Here is a 15,846-nt window from a genome sequence, read left to right as displayed (position 1 = left end):
CAGATCCAGATGTAATATGGTGCCTAGATACATTAGGAACAAAATCCTGAGAGACTTTCTTACCCAGTTATTAATAAACTGCCCATTTCATACTGTGCACTTTAAATTGGGGAATGGCACTTTATACAGCCATAGGAATGATTTGGTCAATTTTAGGCTCAGCAAACATAAGGCTGTCTCCCTTTCTCTTACTGAGGTAAATGCCTACTGTCTGATGGGTTTATATGACTAAAGTTACAGCACACAAATTAAGGCTCATAATTTAGGAGCAAGGCCATGAGACCCAGATAGAGAAGCTGAATGGTTCTTGCACATATGTAAGATGATACTTTCCTATGCAATCATTTCTGTTTGAACATAGGAGTTGCCAGACCAGATTAGACCCGAGGTCCACCTGGTCCAGTGTCCTACCACCAACTGTGGCCACCACTAGAGCCTACAGAGGAAAGTGCAAGAAACTCCACAGGAGGTAGTTATGGGATAACCTATAACCTCAGGGGAAATTTCCTCCTAACTCCTAATAGTTAGAGGTTGGCTTAATCCCTGAAACATGAAGGTTTATCGCCCTTCCAAAGCATGGTTTATTTGTTAATAAAAATCTACTCTTCTAACGCTGGATATTCTTATTATCCAGATCAATACCTAGTGCCCTTTTGAATCCTACTAAGCTCTTGGCCTCAGTGATGTCTTGCTTCAATGAGTTCCACAGGCTACTCATACTATGTGTGAAAAATTATGTTCCTAACCTAAAGATTCCAAGAGGCACCTTAACAGGTGATTGGCACTTTCCATTCACTAGTGTTACTGGCAACAACAAAGATGAAGGAAATACGTAATCAGACTCAGTGCCCTTTGGAATGTCAAAAAAGAACTAGATAAATTCATGGAGGATAGGTCCATCAATGGCTATTAGCCAGGATGGGCAGGGATGGTGTGCCTAGCCTCTGTTTGCTAGAAGCTGGGAATGGGCAACAGGGGACGGATCACTTGATGATTACCTGTTCTGTTCATTCCCTCTGGGGCACCTGTCATTAGCCACTGTTGGAAGATAGGATGCTGGGCTAGATGGAACATAAACAAACATAAGAAAGGCCGTACCGGGTCAGACCAAAGGTCCATCCAGCCCAGTATCCTGTCTACCGACAGTGGCCAACGCCAGGTGCCCCAGAGGGAGTGAATCTAACAGGCAATGATCAAGTGATCTCTCTCCTGCCATCCATCTCCATCCTCTGACAGACAGAGGCTAGGGACACCATTCCTTACCCGTCCTGGCTAATAGCCATTAATGGACTTAACCACCATGAATTTATCCAGTTCTCTTTTAAACTCTGTTATAGTCCTAGCCTTCACAACCTCCTCAGGTAAGGAGTTCCACAAGTTGACTGTGCGCTGCGTGAAGAAGAACTTCTTTTTATTTGTTTTCAACCTGCTGCCTATTACTTTCATTTGATGACCCCTAGTTCTTGTATTATGGGAATAAGTAAATAACTTTTCCTTATCTGCTTTCTCCACATCACTCATGATTTTATATACCTCTATCATATCCCCCCCTTAGTCTCCTCTTTTCCAAATGAAGAGTCCTAGCATCTTTAATCTCTCCTCATATGGGACCCGTTCCAAACCCTTAATCATTTTAGTTGCCCTTTTCTGAACCTTTTCTAGTGCCAGTATATCTTTTTTGAGATGAGGAGACCACATCGGTATGCAGTATTTGAGATGAGGGCGTACAATCGATTTATATAAGGGCAATAATATATTCTCAGTCTTATTCTCTATCCCCTTTTCAATGATCCCTAACATCCTGTTTGCTTTTTTGACCGCCTCTGCACACTGCGTGGACATTTTTAGAGAACTATCCACGATGACTCCAAGATCTTTTTCCTGACTTGTTGTAGCTAAATTAGCCCCCATCATATTGTATGTATAGTTGGGGTTATTTTTTCCAATGTGCATTACTTTACATTTATCCACATTAAATTTCATTTGCCATTTTGTTGCCCAATCACTTAGTTTTGTGAGATCTTTTTGAAGTTCTTCACAGTCTGCTTTGGTCTTAACTATCTTGAGCAGTTTAATATCATCTGCAAACTTTGCCACCTCACTGTTTACCCCTTTCTCCAGATCATTTATGAATAAGTTGAATAGGATCGGTCCGAGGACTGACCCTTGGGGAACACCACTAGTTACCCCTCTCCAGTCTGAGAATTTACCATTAATTCCTACCCTTTGTTCCCTGTCAGGACCTTTGGGCTGACCCGGTATGGCCGTTCTTATGTTCTTATGGTGCACAACAGTGAGGGAAATTTTGGCTGAGGACAGGAGGGCAACCCCAAACTCTTACATCAAAAAAATAATTGAGCACATAGGATTTTGACTTCCCAAGTCATCTCCACAGAACATCATGCAGCAAGATAAACCTACAGGACCCATTTTAGTATAGAAGGTTCTGAAGAATTTTTAAACTTATGTCTGTTTAGATAGAGATGTATATGTACATAACAGATTATAACTTCTTTAGGGCAAGAATTGTCTTTCTTTGGTCTGTGTCTGTACAGTGCCTTGCACAATGGAGCCCTGATCCATGACTGGGACTCCTAAATGCTGCAGTAATTCATATAATAATGTTTTTGCAAAATGGTCTGATGCAAAAATGCAACATGGAAACTGAAGCAGGAAATAAGAACAGGAGTACTTGTGGCACCTTAGAGACTAACAAATTTATTAGAGCATAAGCTTTCGTGGACTACAGCCCACTTCTGAAGCAGGTAATGTTCAGCAAAAAAGCTAGGGGAGGCAAGAGAGGAAGTGAACTAGAAAGAGCAATTACACAGGCGCTGTTTTGGTGCAGCTGAACGGATGTTGTTCTCACAGATCACATAGAAGGGAACACGAGCACTGCACCATAAAAGACAGATCTGGGCTTTCCTGGTGTAAGGCTCAGGTTAAGACTCAGGATCAGTTCAGTCCTATGAACTAGCAATGTTTTGTGTTTGTTTGTTAAAGGCACCTCCTTGCAACACACACCTTGTCACGTCACTTTCCAAACTTCTCCTTGTAATGAAACCCTCCAACGCAGCTGCCCTATCCCAGGACTCTGCCACTTTCACTGGACCGTCCCAGGGGATTGCCCAGGAGCCCTCAGCCACCTCCAAGTCACTGACCTCGATTAGGAAGTTGATACGCGTGCGCCACCCAGCACTTACTTGGCACAGACTGCAGCAAAGTGCAATTGTCTTTTCAGTCTAAACTCCTGCACTGGCTGAGTTGGGCATGTCCTTCCCAGCTGGGAGAACCGAGGACAGGCGCTGACAGGTTGAAGACACTGTCCCCTCTCACAACATGCAAGACCCTGCCAGCTGGCCTCTCTCAAAAGCACAGCATGCCCTGCTACTCCTACACTGCTGAGCAGCTCCCTTCTGTATTCGTCTCACCCCTCCTCTCGCACTCTGCTAGGGCTCCCTGGCTTTAGGAGGGGAGGAAGGCAAATTCTTGTAGTATTTTGAGAGACACGATTTTATACAACTGCATCCAGATAGCACAATGAGGAGAGTCTTATATCAGAGGGGTAGCTGTGTTAGTCTGTATCCAGAAAAAACAACAAGGAGTCCGGTGGCACCTTAAAGACTAACAGATTTATTTGGGCATAAGCTTTCGTGAGTAAAAAACCCACTTCTCCAGATGCATGGAGTGAAAATTACAGAAACCGGCATAAATATATATTGGCACATGAAGAGAAGGGAGTTACCTTACAAGTGGAGGCCCAGTGTTGAAGGCCAATTCAGTCAGGGTGGATGTGGTCCACGCCCAATAATTGATGAGGGGGTGTCAATACCAAGAGAGGGAAAATTGCTTTTGTAGTGAGCCAGCCACTCCCAGTGTGTGGGGGGGGGGACCCAAAGAATCAGAGCACTGACAGGGGCTGACCGCCACTGCTCCAGCCCCAGGGGGGTTGACCCAACCCCAACTGCTGGTCTGACAGCCCCGGGGCTGAGTGCAGGCGCTGCTCCATCCCCACCACTGCTCTTGTGGCAGGGGCTGACTGCTTTTGCTCCAGCCCCAGTCCACTGCTCTGGTGGCCCCAGAGCTGACAGCTGCTGAAGCCCTGCCCCAGAAGTAGTCCTGGAGATCCCAGAAAGTCATGGAACCAGGGCCGACTCTAGGTTTTTTGCCGCCCCAAGCAAAAAAAATGTTGGCTGCCCCCCCATCCCAGCCCTGGGCTCCTCGCCACACCCCCCTGCTGCCCCAACCCTGGGCTATCCCCCACCACCCGCACCCCCCTGCTGCCCCAGCCCTGGACTCTCACCCCCCCACCTGCACCCCCCTGCCGCCCCAGCCCTGGGCTCTCCCCCACACACACACCCTGCCGCCCCAGCTCTGAGCTCCCCCCTACCTCCCCACCACTGCCCCACACACACACCTCCTGCCGCCCAGCCCTGGGCTCTCTCTCCCCCCCGCCCCGCCCCGCCCGCCCTGCAGCCTCCTTCCGCCACAGCCCTGGGTCACTGGTAACTCGCTCCCAGGGCCGGTCATTCAGCAGGAATTTTGGATGTGCACAGAACACAGACAGGATTGGTTCCCATATGGTTACAGAACTGCAGTAAAGTGGAACAATTTTCAGCTTGTGTGATTGGAGGATATCTGGATGCATATTATAAGACTGTCCTACATAAATGAGGAAAAGTTGAGGTGCCTTTATTATTCTTTTGTTCCACTCTTTCTTTCTATGGGGAATTTGCCAATGCAATATCACTGTCTTCCTTTTAAACAAACAAACAAAAAGGCAATGGCTGTTGAAAATAGCAATTCCAGTCCTAATAACCACTGGGAAGCATTTCTTGCTCAATTTTATCCTACTTTTTCTACAGCAAGTTACAGTGGATCAGTATATTTGATTTGGGAGAAATGAAGTAACAGCTGCCCAAACTGAGCTTGAGCACTGCTGAATTTTGAGGTGTTCAAATCTGGAAGGCAGGTGCTGGGGGGCGAGGGGGGAAGGGGGCTGTGGCTCCACGGGGGAGCATGGCAGCATGTATGCAGCAGTGTGTCTGGCGCTGTGCAGAGCCAGACATGCTGGTCTGAGTGGCACGGTGAGGGGGCTGGGGGGTTGGATGGGGCGGAGGTTCGGGGGGGCAGTCAGGGGCAGGGAGAAGGGGGGGTTAGATGGGTCAGAGGTTGGGGGGGGCAGTCAGGGGACAGGCAGCAGTTGGATAGGCATGGGAGTCCCGGGGATTTGTCAGGGGACAGGTAGGGGGTGGGGTCCTGGGGGGAAGTTGGGGCGGTCTCAGGATGGGGTACTTGGGGACAAGGAGAAGGGAGGCTTAGATAGGGGGTGGGGTCCTGGGGGGCAGTTAGGGGCAGGGGTCCCGGGAGGGGGTGATCAGGGGACAGGGAGCAGGGGGGTTGGATGGGTTGGGGTTTCTGTGGGGGGCAGTCGGAGGGAGTGGATGGGGGCAGGGTGGGGCTACCCTCCTTCCCTGTGGAGTGTCCTATTTTTTGAATGTTAAAACATGGAATCCCTACTCACAGTGCAGCTCTCCATTCACAGCAGGCTGCAGCATGAGGTCTCAGCTACCTAACTCCCTCTCCCTCTTTCCGGTTGGTAGTGGCCAAGGGAATGCTGGGAAATGTAGTTCTTTCCCTGCTCCAGGGCTGGCTCTATAGGCAGGGAGCTAACCAAGGAACTACAGCTCCCAGGGCCCCCTGTTGGTTCTCAGCTCCCAGGCTGGATCCCTGCCGCCCCTGCAAATGGGCTGCCCCAAGCATGTGCTTGCTTTGCTGGTGCCTAGAGCCGCCCCTGCATGGAACCTCTGACCTCCATGACAGAATTGTACCCTTAATAATAATGATCATTAATAACATGCTTGATAAGGAGAGAATCTGGGATGATATGATGAAGCCTCACAATTAAATTTAACATCTCACTGGCTACTTATACTACAGATCTCCCCAGCCCAAATGTAGTGCTGTTATTTAGTCACTCATTGATTAAATACCGCATGCGGTGCTGCAGCAACTGGGATATGGGAGGGGAGACATTTTCCAGGGCGCAAAGGGCAGTTAAACCACTTACCCTCACTCACTTTCAATGAGAGTTCGGTGCCTCACTGCCCTTCATGCTTTTGAAAGCCTCCCCTGTAATAATGTCTGAAGAAGGATCAGAGGCACCAAAATCCAAAGAGTCTCTTAATTAGTGAGGTTGCCTGACCAGTAGATTCTGATCATTCTGACCCATATTCTGACTCTCTCAATCAAACCGTAGCAGGTACAGGTAGGGCTGCTCTTGGGAGGAGGGCTTTAGGGATGCTATACCTATTACCCGCTGTACAGCAGCCAGGTATAGGCAATGGGCCACATCCATCCTTGGTGTGGCCCCACCGAACTCTGTGGGCCTGATTCTGCTCTCAGCTACACTGGGGTAAAATCTGAGTGGGTCCACTTGATTAGAGTATGATGGGTGTCACTGAAATCAGAATCAGGCCCACAGACTACAGTGCAATTACATCAGAACATAAGAATGGCCATAGTGTGTCAGCTCAATGGTCCATCTAGCTGAGTATCCTGTTATCCGGCAGCGGCCGGTGCCAGATGCTTCAAAGGGAAGGAACAGAACAGGGCAGTTATCAAGTGATCCATTCCCTGTTGTCCAGTCCTAGCGTCTGGCAGGCAGAGGTTTAGGGACACCCAGAGCATGGGGTTGGCCTGACCATCTTGACTAATAGCTGTTAATGGACCTATCCTCTAGGAACTTATACAATTCTTTTTTTGAACCCCGTTATAGTTTTGGCCTTCACAACATCCTCTGGCAATGAGTTCCACAGGTTAACTGTGTGTTGTGTGAAGAAGTACTTCCTTATGGTTGTTTTAAACTTGCTGCCTCTTAATTTCACTGGGTGACCCCCTGGTTCTGGTGTTATGTGAAGGGATAACTAACACTTCCCTATTCGCTTTTTCCACACCAGTCATGGTTTTATAGACCTCTATCGTACCCCTCCTCATTCGTCTCTTTTCTAAACGGAATGGTCCCAGTCTTTTTAACCTCTCCTCACATGGAAGCTGTTCCATACCCCTAATCATTTTTGTTGCCTTTCTCTGTACTTTTTCCAGTTTTAAAATATCTTTGTTGAGATGGGGTGAGCAGAACTGCACACCGTATTCCAAGTACGGGCATATCATGGATTTACATAGTGGCATTATATTTTCTGTCTTATTAGCTACCACTTTCCTAATGGTTCCTAACATTGTTAGCTTTTTTGACTGCCACTGCACATTGAGTGGATGTTTTCAGAGAACTGTCCATGAGGATTCCAAGACCTCATTCTTGAATGGTAACAGCTAATTTAGACCCCATAATTTTATATGTATAGTTGGGATTATGTTTTCCACTGTGCATTATTTTGCATTTATCAAAATTGACTTTCATCTGCCATTTTGTTGCCCAATCACCCAATTTTGTGAATCTCTTTGTAACTCTTCACAGTCAGCTTTGGACTTTATGATCTTGAGTAATTTTGTATCATCTGCAAACTTTATCCCATTTACACTAGGTGTGAACTGGGCCCTCCAGTTAGAATGGAGTGGGTCTGATTCTCATCTCACTCCTACCCCAATATCCTGATTACAATGAAGTTACTCCTGCTGTACTCTGGTCTGGCTGAGACCAGAACCAGGCACATTGGGTTTAAAATAGGTTTCTAAATCCCACCTACTGCTACAGTAGGTTTTTCACCAGGTTGCCCCCGGTTTTCTAGGAGCAGTGATTGCTCAGAGTTGCCATGGTAGAAGACACTGGGGGTGAGGCGAAAGGCCCCTCCAGTGTTCACATGTTGCAGGGTGCTGTGGGAATCCTCCTAAGGAAAATGCCTTCATAATAAATCCTGCTTTGTGCAATTCAGCACATACCAGCTCTGCTCTCTTCCCACTCCTGTGAATTGCTAAACTGTGCCTTGTCCCCAGCTGCTAACGTCAGCCAGCCAGGACTGGACAGCAGCATGAAGGGTTGGTCCCCCATTCATGGCAGCGCACAGGAGTGACAGCTCCAATGAGCACACATTTCAAGGAAGGATTTTGTCCATTACCCAAAGGTTCTCAGCTCACATCCCCCAGTTCTGCATCCGTGCAGAGCGCCATTCGCACCTCGGAGAGGAGAGTGCGCGCCGCTGAGCAGTCGCCGCTCTACCCTTAATCTGCATCCTCCTAATTGGCACCATTAATGGTTGTGCATAACACTGCAAAGCAAAGTACCGGGGGAGGAAGGCACATTTTCCATGTGTGTGTCATGAATCAAAGACTCTCTACCTACCCAAAGTTCTCTACAGTCTCAAAATGTACACCAGGCTGGCCCAGTTTCACATCACGAAACCTGGGTTTATATTTTTCAGAATCTGAAACCTAATTAATTCATATTTAACGTCTACTAGACCAAATCAAATGCCAAGGTTCTTTTACATAGAGCGCACACAATTGCCTTACAATAGTTCTAGATAAAAGAGGCAGAGAGGCAGTGGTTAGGACACTAGTTTGGAAGACAGAAGACCTAGGTTCTAGTCTCTGCTCTGTCACCTACCTGCTGGGTGACATTAGACAAGTCACTGCCCCTCTGTGCCTCATTTTTCCCATTGGTAAAATGGGGCTGATACTTACCCTCCTTTGTAAAGACTGTATTAATTATATGTCTGTGATGGGATCCCCCCGGGGTGCCACCTGGAACTGGGGTACCACTGAGCCCTCCTGGCCCACCATCCTGGGCTCCCTTTACACTGTACTGCTGTGACAGGCCCTCAGGCCCACACCAGCACACATACAGGTAGTGACACACCCAGCCACAGCTACACGCACACACACATGCTGAAATCAGCTCTGCATGGGAAGGCTCGGCTAAGGCACCTCCCAGTTCCTAAGGCAGCACCCCCCTCTGGAGTGTAAACTCAAAATTATACCACCTTGCGCTGCACAGGGAACTGTACAGTATAAGCTCAGAAAGTTCACCCGTCCCTCAACGTGCAGAGATATGCAACAGCTTTCTGCCCCAAGTTATAATTTCCACACACTAGTTTAAGACCAAACAAAAGCAAGTTTATTAACTACAAAAGGTAGATTTAAAATGATTATAAGTGATAGCAAAGAGATCACCGCGGATTACCTAGCAAATAAGCAAAACCGCAAACTGAGATTAACTGGACTAGTCTATACATAAACTTGTACTAATCTATCTGAATCTGTTTCTTAAACCAGATGGCATTGTGATGCAGAAGGGAGCAGGGCGGATTGACCTGGCAATGTCATCTAGTTTTACTGGGACTGTCTGCATTGGGGATGGGATAGCAGGGGATGATTTTACTTGAGAGTTACCTGAGTTTGTAACCTGAGCCAGGAAGGAGGTGGTGCCAGGTGACACCTTTGCCCGGGAAACTGGACAAAGGGAGTGGAGGAGCTGGGGGAAGGGAGAGAGAGACGGCTGGAGTGGGGGTTGCTTTCAGTCTTGGGCTGGGTGGTAAAATGCAGGGAACCCCAAAGCTGGGGTCTAAGCTCCCTAACCCCCCGCTCCCCAGATGGATTTAACTGAGGGGTCCTTGTACCTACACGCTCTGCTTGGGACTGTGTTCCTGTCATCTAATAAACCTTCTGTTTTAGTGGCTGGCTGAGAGTCACGGTGAATCGCAGGAAGAGGGGTGCAGGGCCCTGACTTCCCCCCACTTCATGACAGGCATATTTCAATGCCAGTCTGTGTGTGGATGCTCTTCTGTCAGACTTTAAATGGCTCAAGTTGATTGACTTTAGTGCTAAATTGAATTTAGCCACTTTGATTCTGAACTAAGGGAAGGCCCACACACAGTCTGGCCCCGAAACAACTCAGTGGTAGCTCTGTGGGACTAGGACTGTCTTTTTGTTCAGTCACGTACAGCACCAAGTGCAATGGGGGTCCTGCTCCATGACTAGGTGTTACAATAACAAAAACAATGATGATTTGTATTATTTCAATGCAGACCAACTCCAGAATGGCAATTTCTATCTTCCAAACCCATTTCTTCCTTGTTTTGATCCATGTTTAATGTGTAGAATGTGAGCATGTAGATTTGTTACCATCTATTACACTGAGTAAGCCTCTGGCTGACAAACCCACGTTCCTAGTCCAGCCAAGTCTTTCTAAAATGTTGTGCAACTCTTGAGTTTGGAGTCAGTGGATTTCACCACCACCCCGTGCAGTCGGTAGCTAAGCTCATTGTTGCTGAAAAGAAACCAACTCTCTCTTAATCCTGATACTTGTGGCACCTTCAGGTCCGAGGCTCCCTGGATCCCTTCTAACTGTAGGCATAATGTTCGCTTCATTCCAGGTCATCAGGAACATCTCTTCCCCCACATGCATGGAGATAATATAGGGTGTGATCCTGCACCAATGATCCATGCACAGAGGTCCTTCGACACACAGATCCCGCCCTTCAGCCACCTCTGCGACACTAGCTGCCCCTAGCCCCAGACCCCCCCAGGAGGTGGCTACATAAGCGAAGGGGCAGAGCATGGGTGGAGCAGGGCTGAGCACTGTCCTGCCACCAGCATGGCGGACATTCCCCATGAAAGTTAATACAGCCTACTTTTAGCTGTCTCCGGCCCCAGCCTCCAGCTTGGGGCTGCCCCAGAAAACAGCAAGGGTCTTGATTTAGCACAGACTTTGTGCCAGCAGTGTGCTTCCACCACTGAAGAAAGGAACAGCAGGCCCACAGCATCCTGCAGTGGCGCAGAGGGTAAGGGGGCCTCCTGGAATTCACTGTGGAACGTTGAATGAAGGGATCATAGGAATTATAAAATTCAGATGGAAGAGACCTATTGGGTGAGTTAGGCCTGTGGGTCCCACTTTTTTCAATCCACAAACCACAGGATGGCCAAAAAGTTGTCCCACAACCCATCATATCCCACAGAGCCGCAAAGGATTTTGAGATTTAGGTCAACATAGGGTCAGATGAAAGGGGGGGTGGATTCGTAGGCTGGACATTGGTTGCGCTGCAAGGGTGAGCGTTTGTGGAGGGGTTGGTACTGGAGCCAGGTGTGAAGGAGCTGGTCCTACCAATGTGAGTCCTCTGTACAGCATGTGGCTTGCCCATTCAAAAAGTTTGAAAGAAACTTCTCAGCAGAACAGCCAGAGGTATTCACGTGAACATCACAGTGACCCTATTTAACCCTTCCAGCCATTTGTCAAAGTGCTTAATTTCCATTTTAAGACATGACGCGATTAAAAGAAATATTGAGCAAAGGTTAATCAGGATGGAGAGCATTGTAAGAAATAAGTGGGGTTTAACCAAAAATTGCTCCTGCCAACTTTTTACCCCTTTTATAAAAGTGGCTTTTATTTCTGAAATGCTGGAGAGTTTGCAAGGGAAATTTACTGATTAAAGTTGCTGCTTGATTACATAAGTGAATAATGCTCCATCACACATTCTTCTGAGGGAAGCTGAAAAGCCCATAACTATTCCACCTATTATTATTGGATGATAGGAACAACTGTACTCAGAGCTCCACTGTGTTAGGTGCTGAACAAACACACAGTGGCCTGGTCTACACTGGGGGGTGGGGGGATCGATCTAAGATATGCAACTTCAGCTACAAGAATAGCGTAGCTGAAGTCGACGTATCTTAGATCAACTTAGAGACTTAAAAGAGAACTGGATAAATTCATGTAGGTTAAGTCCATTAATGGCTATTAGCCAGGATGGGTAAGGAATGGTATCCCTAGCCTCTGTCTGTCAGAGGGTGGAGATGGATGGCAGGAGAGAGATCACTTGATCATTGCCTGTTAAGTTCACTCCCTCTGGGGCACTTGGCATTGGCCACTGTCAGTAGACAGGATACTGGCCTAGATGGACCTTTGGTCTGACCCAGTACGGCCGTTCTTATGTTCTAGAATCACTTACTTCGCGTCCTCGCAGCGCGGGATCGATGGCCACCGCTCCCCCATCGACTTTGTTTCCGCCTCTCGCCGAGCTGGAGTTCAGCACTTGACGGGACAGTGATCAGGGATTGATTTATCACGTCTACACTAGACGAGATAAATCGATCCCCGATAGATCGATTGCTACCCGCCGATCCGGCGGGTAGTGTAGACATACCCAGTGAGAGATTGAAGACACCCAGGGGCTTAGGCAAGACAAAGGCTGGGGAAAAGCAAGTGTTACCCCATTACTGAGATGAGGAACTCGGGTACAGAGTCTGAGTGACTTGCCCGAGATCACACACAGCCAGAGCTGGGAACTGAATTCCTATTTCCCCAGCCAGGGCCCATCCAGAAGACCATTCTTCTACCCAATGGAATCACAGGGTTGAGTTCATTCATCTATGTCAAGACGATCTCATTGAGAGGCAGCCAGATGCGCTGCCCAAAGAATCAGCTTGATCACTTCCTAAGAGGAGTTTAGTTTGCTATACATCCCTTACTGGGACTACAGGTGAGCCGATCTATAGCTGCGGACCTCATTATTTAGCATGTCTCGGTTTCATGGTCAAAGGGGCTCTGAACTGAGTCAGCACAAACATTTTGCAATAGGAAAGTGGGGAGGGAGAATCAGTGAGGGCTGGTGGTACCCGCATCCCACTCTAGCTGGCAAGAGCTGCCGAGGAGAAGGCTCAGCAAACAAGGTGTCACAAAATGCTGTTTGAGGCATCGGCCGTGTCCTCACATAGGTCTGCACAGGTCACAAGCTCTCAGGCTTTTCCATACTGTGATCTTATGCCACAACCGAAAAAAGTTTTGGGACCCCCCGACCATCTAGCCATCAAGCTTAGGGGGAGAGTCATGACCCCTAGAAACCTGCTCCTGAGCCCCTGGGACAGAGCCTGCTACAATGAGGGCACATTTCAGTCTTTCCCCAGCTCGAACGGCATTACAGTACCAAGTGCTACTCATGGGTGCAGGTTTGTATAATTTTTGGTGGTGGTCAGAACAGGTCTAAGTCCTGTCCCTGCCCCCACCTTGTAAGCCGATATATATATTTAAAATAATGTGAAAATGGACTGGGAACAGTAAGCGTTTAATGTAGGGTGGGGCCGGGGAGTTTGGGGTGTGGGAGGGGGCACAGGGCTATGGAAGAGGGTTGGGATGTGGGGGTGAGGGCTCAGGCTGGGGCTGAGGGGTTTGGGGTGTGGGAGGGGGCTCAGGGCTGGGGCAGGTGATTGGGATGTGGGGGGGGTGAGGACTCTGGCTGGGGGTGAGGGCTCTGGGGTGGGGCCGGGGATGAGGAGTTTGGGGTGTGGGAGGGGGCACAGGGCTATGGCATGTACATATAGAAAGCCTGTCAACTGTGACTTTGCACAGAAGAGAGATCCAACCCTCAGTCAAAGCAGCAGTAACCCAGCGATAGATGTTCAGAGGCTGAGGTAAAACAGAAAAAATCCATTTTAAGATGCAGTTTGAAAGGAGCAGGAGAGTTGACAGCTCAAAGAGATCCAGACAGGCTGATGCCTGTGTGAAATCTCAATCACACAAGCAGCACGGAGCTCCCAGGGACACGTGTAAAGTGTGATATTCCTTGCACAATCTTGCACCACACAGGACAATGAAAGCCCATCTGACCTTTGAACTTTATACCTTTGCTAGAGAGATGTGGGAAGTTTAAGTAGCTGGAGGCTGAGAGCTTCTTCTATTGTCTATGTATTTAGAAACCAGGCTTCCCAGGTAAATAAGCCCTTACATCTGGCATAAAGAAATTGCAGAGTTGATCCAAAAAAATCCAATCACGTTGGCACAAAAAAATCTCAAATGAAACCATTTTAATTTTCTCACATACAATTTCAATTTTTGATGAAAAAATTTGAAAAAGTAAGAGTTTGTTTCATTTTTGTTAAAGATTCAGTCAAAATCAAACTGTTTTCATGAACTATTTCAATTTGGATGTAGCTGCATTTTTTATTGAAGAAAAATCAGTCTGAGAAATTTTTGAGCCACATAGGAAATACATTCTTCCTCCTTCCACTTCTACCCTTCCCTTCCCACCTGGCATGTCCTACACCTTGTGTATAGGACTGTATTCAGGAGAAATGACAGTGTGAATTTTCAGTCTACAGAATGGGAATGGCCAAAAAATACAGATAGATACAGGATCCTCAGCTGGTGGAAGTCTGCATAGCTTCTTTGATTTCAGTGGAGCATCAGCGATCTCTAGAAGCGAGGATCTGGCCCTATACTTAGCCAGGAGTGAAATTCACTTGTTTCCGTATACACCTCTACCGCGATATAACGCTGTCCTCGGGAGCCAAAAAATCTTACCGCATTATGGGCGAAACCGCGTTATATCGAACTTGCTTTGAGCCACCAGAGTGCACAGCCCCCCTCCCCGGAGCACTGCTTTACCGCGTTATATCAGAATTCGTGTTATATCCGGTTGCGGTATATCGGGGTAGAGGTGTATTTATTTTATGTATGCCTTCAAAGAAAGTTTGCCTAGTTAGACAATAAGAAGCAAACAAAAGCTGGGGCTGAATCCTGTTCTCAGCTATAGCAGGTGGAAACCTGATGGAGCTCCACTGAAGACTTTCTTACTACAAAGTTACACCTGCGTAACAGAGCAGAATTTGGCCCAATGCTGAGACATCCATTTAAAAGAAATAGTTTTGCATCAAAACCTCACAGAGCAGACAAATTCACAGTAGGGAAAGTTACACTGCGCTATTCCATGTCACGTCAGTTTCAGCTTTTAGAAATAAGTACGGAGGCTTTACACCTATTCCTGGATGTTAATATTTCATGGATTATTTATTCCTCCATCAACCTCTCTGCTCACACACTGGGCAAGCTGATAGAAAGACTTCTTCCCTTACCCCCACCCCCTGCTTCTTTTTTACTATGGAAACAGCCTTTTATCCAATGCATTATAAATGCTCCACCACCAACTCCCTTCCCTCAATCACCCCCCTCTCAAACCGAATCATACAATCCACCCATCACTTAAGTTTTTTCCCATGCCCCTTTGTATCCTCAACAGGTTAGGAAGAATTTGGCTGCCTCATACCCAGGGAGCTGACTGGGGTTGTTACGAAGCACAGGTCCTTTTCACTTCAACAAGGCAGTTTGGGGCTGCTTTAGGACCTTACAGAACCCCCTGCTTTCAAATAATCCATTCACCCTCTAGCGAAAGCTTTGTCACTGGTTCCCTCCATTCTCTGGCTCTGCTAGGCATTGTTTCTCTCTGCAATTCATGCAGGGAGCAGGTCACTCATTTGCTGTCGGATCACATCCAATGCACTCAAAGTGTAAAGGAAAAATCAGAAGGAAATTTCCCCCCTTCCAAGTATAAAGCAGACAGGAAAGAGCATTGATCTATGTATTTAATCAAGCAAGACGGCAACTTTACAGCCACAAGGAACAAGCCAACTTACCTCTTCTTCAAACCCATGTGTTATCTTCTTCTGCGGATTCCCTTGAATTGCTGTGACCTTTGCATGCCACACTCCTGTAACTGAACAGTGACACCACAGTATTTCCGAAAGTATTAAAGAAAGGCTGATGGAGAGCCCTGCCCACAGTGGGAGGAGCCTTCTGCCATCGGTGACTTAAATCAATTCAATCCAAAGGCTGAAAATTAAAATATAATCATACTAAATCATCCAACGTGGGCAGCTGCTAACCATATGGCTCTGGGGGAAGAGGGAGGGGAAAGAGAAGCCAAATTTGAGTTTGAGTCTTTTCTCTCCCCACACACGCCCACACAACACACGAAAAGATTGGTATTAAAATTCTGCGCTAACAGAAGGAACCATCGAAAGCCCTTGGTCTAAAGAAAATATTCCAAAGAAGATTTGGGAAAGAGACGTCACTGCTGATCTTAAAAACTCAGAACAACAACAGCAAAATAATATTTCCTG

General features: G+C 47.4%; 1 protein-coding gene across 2 annotated transcripts in view; it reads right to left on the bottom strand.

Moving 5' to 3' along the window:
• GDPD4 (glycerophosphodiester phosphodiesterase domain containing 4) overlaps positions 1 to 15,485 on the bottom strand; it is an 84,481-nt gene extending 68,996 nt beyond the window's left edge. Inside the window, exon 1 of one of the 2 annotated variants that reach the window (XM_065581737.1) lies at positions 15,361 to 15,485. The gene's annotated coding sequence lies outside the window, so the exon portion shown is untranslated. The remainder of the gene's footprint in view (positions 1 to 15,360) is intronic. The other variant, XM_065581736.1, reaches the window with a different exon arrangement.
• Between the last annotated feature and the right edge of the window lie 361 nt (positions 15,486 to 15,846).

Source organism: Chrysemys picta, chromosome 1, assembly GCF_011386835.1.
Source record: "Chrysemys picta bellii isolate R12L10 chromosome 1, ASM1138683v2, whole genome shotgun sequence".
In the NCBI taxonomy this organism is placed as follows: Eukaryota; Metazoa; Chordata; order Testudines; family Emydidae; genus Chrysemys; species Chrysemys picta.
The sequence above is the reverse complement of the archived record's forward strand: the minus strand, read 5'-3'. Positions and strand labels throughout refer to the sequence as shown.